The sequence below is a fragment of the Scyliorhinus torazame genome, chromosome 14 (assembly GCF_047496885.1).
Source record: "Scyliorhinus torazame isolate Kashiwa2021f chromosome 14, sScyTor2.1, whole genome shotgun sequence".
Taxonomy (NCBI): Eukaryota; Metazoa; Chordata; class Chondrichthyes; order Carcharhiniformes; family Scyliorhinidae; genus Scyliorhinus; species Scyliorhinus torazame.
The window spans coordinates 82531105-82543267 of record NC_092720.1 but is presented as its reverse complement, the minus strand read 5'-3'; positions in this window follow the sequence as shown (position 1 = coordinate 82543267).

Genomic DNA, 12163 nt, shown 5'->3' with positions numbered 1-12163 from the left:
TCCTGCGCAACAATTGAAAAGATGCGTTTATCGTTTAGTACGCATGGCCTCCCCGAGGTGCTGTTCACGGATAACGGCACTCCATTCACGAGTGAGGAGTTTGCGAGGTTCACGAAGATGAACGGCATCCGCCATATCCGCACTGCCCCTTACCACCCGGCTTCAAATGGGTTGGCAGAGCGCGCAGTGCAGACATTCAAAAGAGGCCTAAAGAAGCAGTCTTCCGGATCAATGGACACGAGACTGGCTCGCTTTTTGTTTACGTACAGGACCACCCCCCATGCAGTGACTGGGGTAGCTCCCGCAGAACTCCTAATGGGCCGGAGACTTCGCACCCGCCTTAGTATGGTTTTCCCGGACATTGGCGCAAAAGTACGCCGCACACAAGAACGGCAGGGACAGGGATTTTCTCGGCATCGGCCGATTCGGCAGTTTGCGCCCGGTGACCCAGTGTTCGTTCGGAATTTTGCTGGTGGTGCCCAATGGGTTCCTGGTGTAATCTTTCGCCAAACGGGCCCTATATCTTACCAGGTGCAAGCCCAGGGTCGTCTCCAGCGCAAACATGTAGACCACGTTCGGTCCAGAAGACTATCCCCTCAAAAGATTCCCCGCCCCCGGAGCTCATTTCTACAGCCGCAGAGACCAGAGACAAGGGAAGGTAGTCCTCACAATCTTCCACTGGTGCCTCACTCGAAGCCTGCACAGGTCGTTACGGAACTGAATGGAGATAGAGACGCTGACATGATGGAGGCAGCAGACTCTGACTCCGAGATGGAGACACAGGATGCATCAGAGGGGGAATCCTCAGGTCCACGGGCCGTGGATGTACAACCGTTGCGCCGTTCATCACGGAAGCGCCGGTCTCCGTCTCGTTACACGCCGCCTGATCCAGCGCCGCGTGCAAATGGTGTCCGGCCTGCGGCCAAACGAGTCCGACGCCCTCCTTCGCCAGGGTCTTCGGTGGATTCCTTGGACTTTAGGGGGGGGGGAGGGGATGTTATAACCTGCCTACTTACCATTGGCTGGGGACTAATGACTATCCCACAATCCCGTGGGAGTATGAGTTTCCCCAATGAGGGGGGATGAGAAACCATCAGTAAACTCCTAGTATAAATAAAGCTGGCCAGTTCCGGAACCAGCAGGAAGGAGTATGTAGCAAGGGAAGTTACTGCTACAGTTATGTATATATGTTGTTGTAAATAAATGTTATTACTTTGTATCCTTAAAACTCGTGCTGGATTCTTCGTGGCCCTTACAAAAGTGAGAATTTGTAATAAAATGGGTTATGTTGCATATGTAAAAGAATCTACTAAATCACCCAAGGGCTGCACGGTAGCACAGTGGGTAGCACTGTTGCTTCACAGCTCCAGGGTCCCTGGTTCGATTCCAGGCTTAGGTCACTGTCTGTTTGGAGTCTGCATGTTCTCCCTGTGTCTGCGTGGGTTTCCTCCGGGTGCTCTGGTTTCCTCCCTAATGTCCCGAAAGACATGCTGTTAGGTGAATTGGACATTCTGAATTCTCCCTTTGTGTACCCGAACAGGCGCCAGAGTGTGGCGACTGGGGGCTTTTCACAGTAACTTCATTGCAATGCTAATGTAAGCCTACTTGTGACAATAAAGATTATTATTATATTTACCATATTCAATTGCCAAACCTCTTTCATTCACAATGCTTTCAACAATGAAAATACCACAGTAGAGCTAAAGGATCGTTATTTCAAAATCACGCTGCTCCCACCAGGAGTACACATCCTCAAAAACTGGGCTCTTAAATGGCAAAATAGCGTATTAAGCAAGCCCAGGTTTCATTGACTGCTCTTTAAGCTCACTAAGACCAGTGAATGCTATGGATGATTTTAGTTAGTTCTATGTTTCTGAGAACACCATGGGTTAATCATACAGGAAAGGTGATGCACGATCAATGACCACTAAAACGAGGTTGCAGTCCAACTGAAGGCTTTAATAAGTTAAATGTTTCCCCCAGCAGCTCAGGTACAGAATGAAGGCTGCTGGGGTGGCACGGGATCTTATACCCCGCCTTGCAGGGCGGAGCTACCATACAGCTTGACCAATAGGAAACATACAATATCTACCAATGGTGTTCCAGCATTATCAGGTACCGTAATACCTCTACACAGACTACCACAAAAGGTAAAGGGCACGATTCAATGAACAAAAAAGTCAGATTTTGGCGCATTTAATATGGTGCTTCTCGGCAGCTACAGTGCCAAGAAACACCCGCTATTCACCGGCACTTTGCTCAGCTCGTCAGTGCAGGAAGATAAGTCACGGATCAGGGCGGCAGTTTTAATGGCAGCCCCGATCCATCAGCCCCCTCAGCGACCCCACTGTGTTGCATGATTCTACAATCTCCTGAAGTTGCTGCCACATTATTTGCATGAATTCTGTGCCAACAGGTGGACCAAACTATTTTACAGCAACAAATAATATGTGGTATAATTCATAGAATCATAGAATCCATACAGCGCAGAAACAAGCCATTCCACCCATCGAGCCTGCACCGACCCTCCGAAAGAGCACTCTTACATCCATCTACTTCCTTGCCCACACCCAGGAACAAATTTGCACATCCCTCGACACTAAAGGGCAATTTTAGCATGGCCAATCCACTAACCTGCACAGCTTTGGACTGTGGGGGGAAACCAGAGCACCCAGAGGAAACCCACGCAGACACGGGGAGAATATACAGACTATGCAGACAGTCACCTGAACCCGAGTCCCTGGCGCTGTGAGGCAGCAGTGCTGATCCTTGTTCTAAACAAAAGCAAAACTGGTAACTATAAATTTGGAACTAAAACAGTAGTAGTACAACAGTTTAACAGTCAATTCAGTAATTACTTTTATGATAATGTGCTAATCGTTATCTTTGTTTCACTGCATGTTATTCGTGTAAGTTCATATATCATGAGAACTTATTCCATAATCACCAGGGTGTGGTAGTCGGTATTAGGAGTATTACGGTACCCTTAATAATGCTGTAAGACCATTGGTGTGGGAGGTACCTGAGACTGCTATTTTCATTGGTGAAGCCTGCCTGCTGGTTCCGCCCAGTAAGGTGGAGTATAAGAGCCCGTGTCTCCCCAGCAGCAGCATTCTGTACCTGCGTTGCTGGGGGAAACATCTAGTGCAATAAAGCCTTCAATTGTTTCCAATCTTGTCTCAGGAGTTATTGATCGAGCATCAATTTATTGCACTAGATTTTAAAGAATGGAGCTCCGAATCAAGCCGGAGTGTCTGCAACTCAGCCCCCATGCGGCAAACTCAGCAGCAACCTTCAAACACTGGCTGGCGTGCTTCAAAGGGTACCTCAGGATGGCCACGACTGAACCTACGGAGGAACAGAAACTGCAAGTCCTCCACTCGAGGTGAGCCCAGAGATCTACACCAACATCGAGGATGCGGACGATTTCGAGGCCGCAATGACGCTGGTGAAAGGACACTATATTCGCCCTGTAAACCAGGCCTATGCCCGACATCTGCTAGCGACGAGGCGACAAATCCCTGGGGAATTGCTGGAGGAGTTCTACCATGCGCTCCTGGTGTTAGGGAGAAACTGTGACTGCCCGCAAGTTTCGGCCAGCGACCACACAGAACTTTTGATCCGGGACGCTTTCGTTGCAGGTATGCTGTCCTCCCAAATTCACCAGCGATTGCTGGAGAAAGAGACACTAGGCCTCAAGGAGGCACAGGCCCTTGCTAGCTCCCTGGATGTGCCCTCCCGAAACGCCCGCGCTTACGTCCCTGACCACGCGGCAGCCCCTTGGGCAGCGTGGAACCCCCCCCCCCCCCCCCCCGCGGCCGACTTTGCTGCTTCCCCCATCCCCCCACAAGCTTGTGCTGCGAGACTGTGCGGTTGTGCGGCAACCCTGGAAGGCTGCTATTTTTGCGGGCAAGCCAAGCACCCCCGGCAGCGCTGCCCGGCCCGCTCATCCATCTGCAAAGGGTGCGGCAAAAATTGCCATTTCGTGGCAGTATGCCAGGCCCGGGCGCTCGCCACAGTCCCCGGGGGGTGAACCGGGACCGCCACCACAACCCTCTCCACGAGCCACGTGCAGCCAGCGAGAGCCGCCATCTTGTCCCGCGGTGACCATGTGCGATGGCTGAGCGCCGCCATCTTGTACATCTCCAGCCATGTGCGACCAGTGGGCGCCGCCATCTTGGCTGGACTCTCAGGACCCTGACTCGGAGGACCAAACACCGCCCGAGGAAAACATCCAAGTTTTGCCACGACTTGCCTCGATGACCCTGGACCAGTCTCGCCCCGAACACTCTCGACTGTGACGACGACCGTGCTCATCAACAGGCATAAAACATCCTGCCTGGTCGACTCCGGGAGCACAGAGAGCTTCATACACCCCAATACAGTAAGGCGCTGTTCTCTTCCTATCCACCCAGTTTGACGAGTACTCCCAGTTCCCATTCGCCATCCCCTGCCCCGACATGACCGCAGCCACCATCATAAAAGCCCTCCACAGTATCTTCACGCTGTTTGGTTTCCCCACCTACATACACAGCGATAGGGGGTCCTCCTTCATGAGCGACGAACTGCATCAATTCCTGCTCAGCAAGGGCATTGCCTCGAGCAGGACGACCAGTTACAACCCCCGAGGAAACGGGCAGGTGGAGAGGAAGACCGTCCTACTGGCCCTACGGTCCAGGAATCTCCCAGTCTCCCGCTGGCAGGAGGTCCTCCCGGATGCTCTCCACTCAATCCGATCACTACTGTGCACCACGACCAGCCAAACCCGTCATGAACGTCTCCTTGTCTTCCTAGGAAGTCCTACTCCGGGACCTCGCTCCCAACCTGGCTGGCAGCTCCTGGGCCCAACCTCCTCCACAAACACGTGCGGGCGCACAAGTCGGACCCATTGGTCGAAAGGGTCCACCTCCTGCACGTTAACCCTCAATACGCCTACATGGCGTACCCCGACGGCCGACAGGATACGGTCTCCCTACGGGACCTGGCGCCCACTGGATCCCTACCCACACCTCCACAACCGACTCCATCCTCCCTCCCACCGGCGCACCCCACAGCCGCCCCCTTCCCAGGTGGATCGGTCCTTCCACTGGTCCCATCTAGGGGTGATGAAGCTGCTGAAGAAGCCGAAGCCACGCTCCCGGAGCCACGGATGCCCGAGCCGGTGCCTGCATCACCGCCGAAGCTACGACGATCGCAGAGGACGACCAGGGCCCCCGATCGACTAATTGCTTCAATCTGACTGTAAATAATTTCTGTAAATAGTTGCAACATGTAACGAGACAAAACACTGTGCTAATTATACCAGGTACCACCATAACCTACACCTCTACCACTGTATAATGCAAGACCATCATCCCCGCCGGACTCTTTTTTTTAACAGGGGGTGAATGTGGTAGTCGGTATTAGGGGTATTACGGTACCCTGAATAATGCTGTAAGACCATTGGTGTGGGAGGTACCTGAGACTGCTATTTTCATTGGTGAAGCCTGCCTGCTGGTTCCACCCAGTAAGGTGGAGTGTAAGAGCCTGTGTCTCCCCAGCAGCTGCATTCTGTACCTGCGCTGCTGGGGGAAACATTGAGGGCAATAAAGCCTTCAATTGTCTCCAATCTCATCTCAGGAGTTATTGATCGAGCATCACAGGGTCACGTTAAAATACTATGACTGACTGGTAAATGTTAAGCGTTTTCCAAATCAATTCAGCCTCAGTGATAAACAGATGCATTTCTTTCTCAGAAGTGTGCAAATTAACAGATTTTTCATTTGCATCAAGCAGGAAATAAACCTGTCATACCAAGGCCTTGGTGATTCCTATCAGCTGGAAAAATTTTATAAAATTCTTCATAGGCTGATTCGAGTGGAAAAGCTTCAGCTGGTGGACAATTACCTGACAGACCTTAGTTCTATAAGGTTGCCGAGGTAGGAAATAGAGTGCTATTAACTATTAACTTGATATCTGACTCCTCTATTGATTCAGATTTCAATATTATATTTTTAATAATTTTAGAACTTATATGGAAACATCTGAAGGTCTTTATCACATGCGACACATATATCTATTACATAAAGGGGCTGGTTGCTCCTAAATGTATGACTCCATTTTTTGCCTTGCTGGTTTACCTTAGGTTGAGCTGAGGCAGAGGAGAGGAGGTTCAGAGGAACCCCTGGCAGGTGCCTCCTAGGCCGGGTGAAATCCAACATCTATATTTCTAGAATGAATGGGATTATATTGACTATGATTTAGGGGGTACAGCTCGTCAGTAATAAATTCCCAATGTGAATTGTCTAATGAATCATTTGGTTCACACTGGATCTAGCCTCAGGCATGACTGAACACTTCAGATGGAAAATGCAAAGGATTTATTGAGAGCAGCTTTGGGTCCTGTATCTAAGGAAAGATGTACTGGCCTTGGAAAGGGTCCAGAGGAGGTTCACAAGAATGGTACCTGGAATTAAGAGTTGTCACGTGGCGAATGGTTGAGGAATCTGGGTCTGTACTTGTTGGAATTGTTATGGGCAAGGCATTTTCAGAACCCCAAAATGTATCACGGAGTTCAACCAACCTCTCCCTTTAATGGATTTGCTGCTTTTCCTAGCACACGGCATTTTCCGAGGTGTGGGATTACAATTATGGACACGTGGGTTTTTAAACACAAAACACTGTTTATCCCATGAACTCAATTTAACATCTTAAATAAACATTGGATCTCTTAACAACCCTCACTTCAAAGATAACTCAGAAAATATTGCAACAGTAAATAACTCCTTAAAATGTTCCTTCAAACTTCCAAGAGACTTAACACCTTTAAACATTATCACATCAGGTTAAAGGATATATATCTTTTCTGTAGAATGGCAGAGATATATTAGCTTGGTTGATTTCAGCTCCAGCACCTTGCTTTCTTCTTGCAACTCTCTGGACACACACAGACACACACCCACTGCTTTTTAAACTGAAACTAAAAACCTGCAAAACTAAACTGCAAAATGGCTGACCTGACCTCAGCCCCACCCACTCTCTGACATCACTGTTTTCTTAAAGGTACATTGCTTAAACATCCAGTTCTTAAAGGCACTCTTGCATGACAACTCCCCCCAAGAAAAAAAAATAAACCATCAACTTCAAGATGGTTTCATTTTTCACTTTTGCACCATCCACTAAGAAATGCACAGTAAAAATACTTTTACGTTTCACAAAAAAAACACATGCAAACAGGTATAATAATATGGTCCATTTTTCTTTGTTCTTCTTCCTCCAACCAAAATCCTTCTTGATTGACAGTCTCTTTGAACAAAGTCTCTGCACGATCCATCCATTCCTCTACTCCTCGGCATTTCTCTTTAGAATCAGATAATTTAGTTCAATCTGACCACAGAGTCCCTTGCAATTCTCCAACACAGGTGCATTGATGATCACAGCTTTCAGGCAGTCAAATGCCTGTTTAAAGTCCGCTGTCCATTGAAATCTTTTACGTTTCTTCAGCAATTCCATCAGTGGAGTAATCATGCCACAAAACCTTTGCACAACTGTTCGATCAAAGCCATTCATGCTAAGAACTCGCATTATTTCCCTTCGTCTTGAGGATAACGGAAACTCCGCAAGGAAAGTGATTCGGGCTTCTCCAAATTCACTTTCAGCTAGGTTCATCACCAAACCCGCCACCTGAAGTCGATCGAAGAACTCCATACGATGGTTTAAATGTTCTTTCCATGTCTGGAAGTTGGAAATGAAAGCAGATTGTCCCATTTTCTCCATGCAATCCTTCAATGGTGGGACAGGATAAGAGTCCGTTCTTGCAACTGCATTCATCTTTCTATAGTCCACACTCAACTGTTGGGTACCGTCTGGTTTAGGTACCATCACTATGGGTGAGCTCCATTGGCTGCAACCCACTTCAATTATGCCATTCTTCAGCATACTCTCAATCTCTCTGTTAACCTGTGCCAATTTTAAAGGATTAAGTCTATATGGATGTTGTTTGATAGGAACAGCATTTCCCACATCTACATCATGTATAGCCATTTTTGTACTTCCCAATTTATCTCTACAAACTTGCCCATGTGATATCAATACCTCTTTCAGGTCAGTTTGTTTTTCCCTGGAAGGTAATTTAACAATTTATCCCAATTTTTAAGAACATCCTTATTTTCCAATTTAATTTGAGATATGTCAAATTCACAGTCATCTGGATTTGGTTCTTCACTTTGAGTTAGAATCATTAAAACCTCCTTTTTCTCTCCTTCACTTTCAAAGTACCTTTTAAGCATATTCGCATGACACACTCGGTGAGTTTTCCTTCTATCTGGTGTTTTTAACCACATAATACTAGGGACGCAAAGGCCACAATATCGGTCTCTTTCGCCTCCTGCACTCCCGGCTCATCCGCTACCCCAAATATAGCTAACCCCCAGCTTGGCTTGACCCGGACCTTCACCACCTTCTAGATCACTCCCGCCACTCCCCTCCAATACCCCTCCAGTGCCGGACACGACCAAAACATATGTGTGTGGTTCGCCAGGCTTCATCCGCACCTCCCGCACCTGTCCTCCACTCCAATGAACCTGCTGAACCTTGCTCCCGTTATGTGTGCTCTATGTAGCACCTTAAATTGGATAAGGCTAAGCCTGGCACACGAGGAAGAGGAATTTACCCTACTTAGGGCATCAGCCCACAAACCCTCCTCAATCTCCTCCCCGAGCTCTTCTTCCCATTTTCCTTTCAGCTCTTCTACCAGCTCCTCCCCCTCTTCTCTCATCTCCAGGTATATTTCGGACACTTTGCCCTCCCCGACCCTCACCCCCGAAAGCATTCTAACCTGTATCCCCTGCGTCGGGAGCAGCGGAAATTCCCTCACCTGCTGCCTCGTAAACGCCCTCACCTGCATATACCTAAAGATGTTCCCCGGAAGCAGCTCGTACTTTTCCTCTAGCGCTCCCAAGCTCGCAAACGTCCCATCTATAAATAAGTCTCCCACTCTCCTAATTCCTGCCCGGTGCCAGCTCTGGAACCCTCCGTCCAACCTCCCTGGGGCAAACCTATGGTTGTTCCTGATCGGAGACCACACCGAGGCTCCCAACACACGCCTCTGTCGCCTCCATTGCCCCCAGATACTTAGTGTTGCCACCACCACTGGGTTTGTGGTAAACCTTTTCGGGGAGAGCGGTAGTGGCGCCGTCACCAGCGCTTTTAAGCTTGTTCCTTTACAGGACGCCATCTCCAGCCTTTTCCACGCCGCCCCCTCTCCCTCTATCAACCACTTACGGATCATCGCCACATTGGCGGCCCAGTAATAGTCGCCCAAATTCGGCAACGCCAGTCCCCCTCTGTCCCTGCTACGTTGCAGGAACCCCCTCCTTATCCTCGGGGCCTTCCCTGCCCACACGAAGCTCATGATGCTCCTATCTATTTTCTTGAAACAGGCCTTAGTGATCAATATAGGGAGACATTGAAACACAAATAAGAACCTCGGGAGGACCATCATCTTAATCGCCTGCACTCTGCCCGCCAGTGACAGCGGCTGCATATCCCACCTTTTGAAATCCTCTTCCATTTGCTCCATCAGCCGAGTCAGATTGAGTCTGTGTAGGGTTCCCCAGCTCCTGGCTATCTGAATCCCCAGGTATCGGAAGTTTCTTTCCACTCTCCTTAGCAGGAGGCCATCTATCCCTCTACTCTGGTCCCCAGGGTGTATTACGAAAAGCTCACTCTTTCCCATGTTAAGCCTATATCCTGAGAAATCTCCAAACTCCCTCAATATCTGCATAACCTCTGTCACCCCCCCCCCCCCCCACCCCCCACTGGATCCGCCACATACAGCAGTAAGTCATCTGCGTAGAGTGACACTCGGTGTTCCTCTCCCCCTCTAACCACCCCTCTCCATTTCCTGGAGTTTCTCAGCGCTATGGCCAGTGGTTCAATTGCCAGCGCAAACAGTAATGGGGACAGAGGGCACCCCTGTCTTGTTCCCCTATGTAGTCGAAAATACTCCAATCTTTGCCGATTTGTGACTACACTTGCCATTGGGGCCCCATAGAGGAGTTTAACCCAGCTGACAAACCCCTCCCTGAACCCAAACCTCCTCAGCACCTCCCATAAATACTCCCACTCTACCCTATCAAATGCCTTCTCTGCATCCATGCCACCACTATCTCTGCCTCCCCCTCTGCTGGGGGCATCATTATCACCCCCAATAGCCGTCGCACGTTGACATTCAATTGTCTCCCCTTTACGAACCCTGTCTGATCTTCGTGCACCACCCCCGGGACACAATCCTCTATCCTCATTGTCAGCACCTTTGCCAACAACTTGGCGTCCACATTCAGGAGCGAGATAGGCCTATAAGACCCGCATTGCAGCAGGTCTTTATCTCGCTTCAGGATTAGTGATATCGTCGCCTCCGACATTGTCGGGGGTAGGATCCCCCCTTCTCTGGCCTCATTAAAGGTTCTTACCAGCAGCGGGGCCAACAAGTCCATGTATTTCCTGTAAAATTCCACCGGGAACCCGTCAGGTCCCGGGGCCTTCCCTGCCTGCATGTTCCCCAGCCCTTTGGTCACCTCGTCCACCCCAATTGGCGCCCCCAGGCCTGCCACCTCCTGCTCCGCCACCCTCGGGAACCTTAGTTGGTCCAGAAACTGCTGCATCCCCTCTTTTCCCTCTGGGGGTTGGGACCTATATAACCTCTCATAAAAGGTCTTGAACACCTCATTTACCTTCCCTGCTCTCCGCACCGTGGTTCCCGTTTCATCCTGAACTCCCCCTATTTTCCTCGCCGCCGTCCTCTTACGAAGCTGGTGGGCCAACAGGCGACTCGCCTTTTCCCCATATTCATATCTCATCCCCTGTGCCTTCCTCCACTGTGCCTCTGCCCTCCCTGTGGTCAGAGGTCAAACTCCGTCTGGAGTCGTCGCCTCTCCCTATATAGTCCTTTGTCCGGGGCCTCTGCATATTTTTTATCCACACTCAAAATCTCCCCCAGTAATCTTTCCCTCTCTTTGGCCTCTGTTTTCCCCTTGTGAGCCCTGATGGAGATCAACTCTCCCCTGACCACCGCCTTCAGCGCTTCCCATACTACCCCCACTCGGACATCACCATCATCATTGGCCTCCAGGTACCCTTCGATACATCCCCGCACCCTTCCGCAGACTCCCTCATCCGCCAATAATCCCACATCCAGTCGCCAGAGTGGACGCTGTTCCCTCTCCTCTCCTAGTTCCAGATCCACCCAATGTGGGGCATGGTCTGAAACAGCTATGGCCGAGTACTCCGTTCCTTCCACCCTCAAAATCAGTGACCTTCCCAAAACGAAGAAATCTATCCGGGAGTATATCTTATGGACATGGGAGAAAAAGGAGAACTCTTTGGCCAGCGGCCTAGCAAATCTCCACGGACCCACTCCCCCCATTTGGTCCATAAACACCCGAAGCACCTTGGCCGCTGCCGGCCTTCTTCCGGTCCTGGATCTAGACTATCTAACCCTGGGTCTAGCACGGTGTTGAAGTCCCCCCCCATTACCAGGTTTCCTACCTCCAGGTCCGGGATGCGTCCCAGCATCCGCTTCATAAATCCCGCATCAACCCAGTTCGGGGCATGTACGTTGACCAACACGACCTCCATTCCCTCCAGTCTGCCACTCACCATCACATATCTGCCCCCGCTGTCCGCTACAATGTTCCTAGCCTCGAACGACACCCGTTTCCCCACCAATATGGCCACCCCTCTATTCTTTGCGTCCAGCCCTGAGTGGAACACCTGTCCCACCCATCCTTTCCTTAACCTAACCTGGTCCGCCACCTTCAGATGCGTCTCTTGAAGCATGGCCACGTCTGCCTTCAGTCCTTTTAAGTGCGTGAACACACGGGCCCACTTAATCGGCCCATTTAGGCCTCTCACGTTCCACGTGATCAGCCGGACTGGGGGGTTGCCCGCCCCCTCCCCTGCCGACTAGCCATCACCCTCTCTGGGCCAGTCCCACGTCCCGGTTCCGCGCACCCACCCGTCCCCCAGGCGGCGCATTCCCGCCCCGACCACCTTTTCTCTTACCAGCTCCCTTTCGATCTCAGCAGCAGCAACCCAGTTGTTCCCCGCCCCGCCCCCCCCCCCCCCCCCCACCGCTAGATCCCCATCTAGCATGGTTACTCCCCCCATATTGCTTCCACTTCAA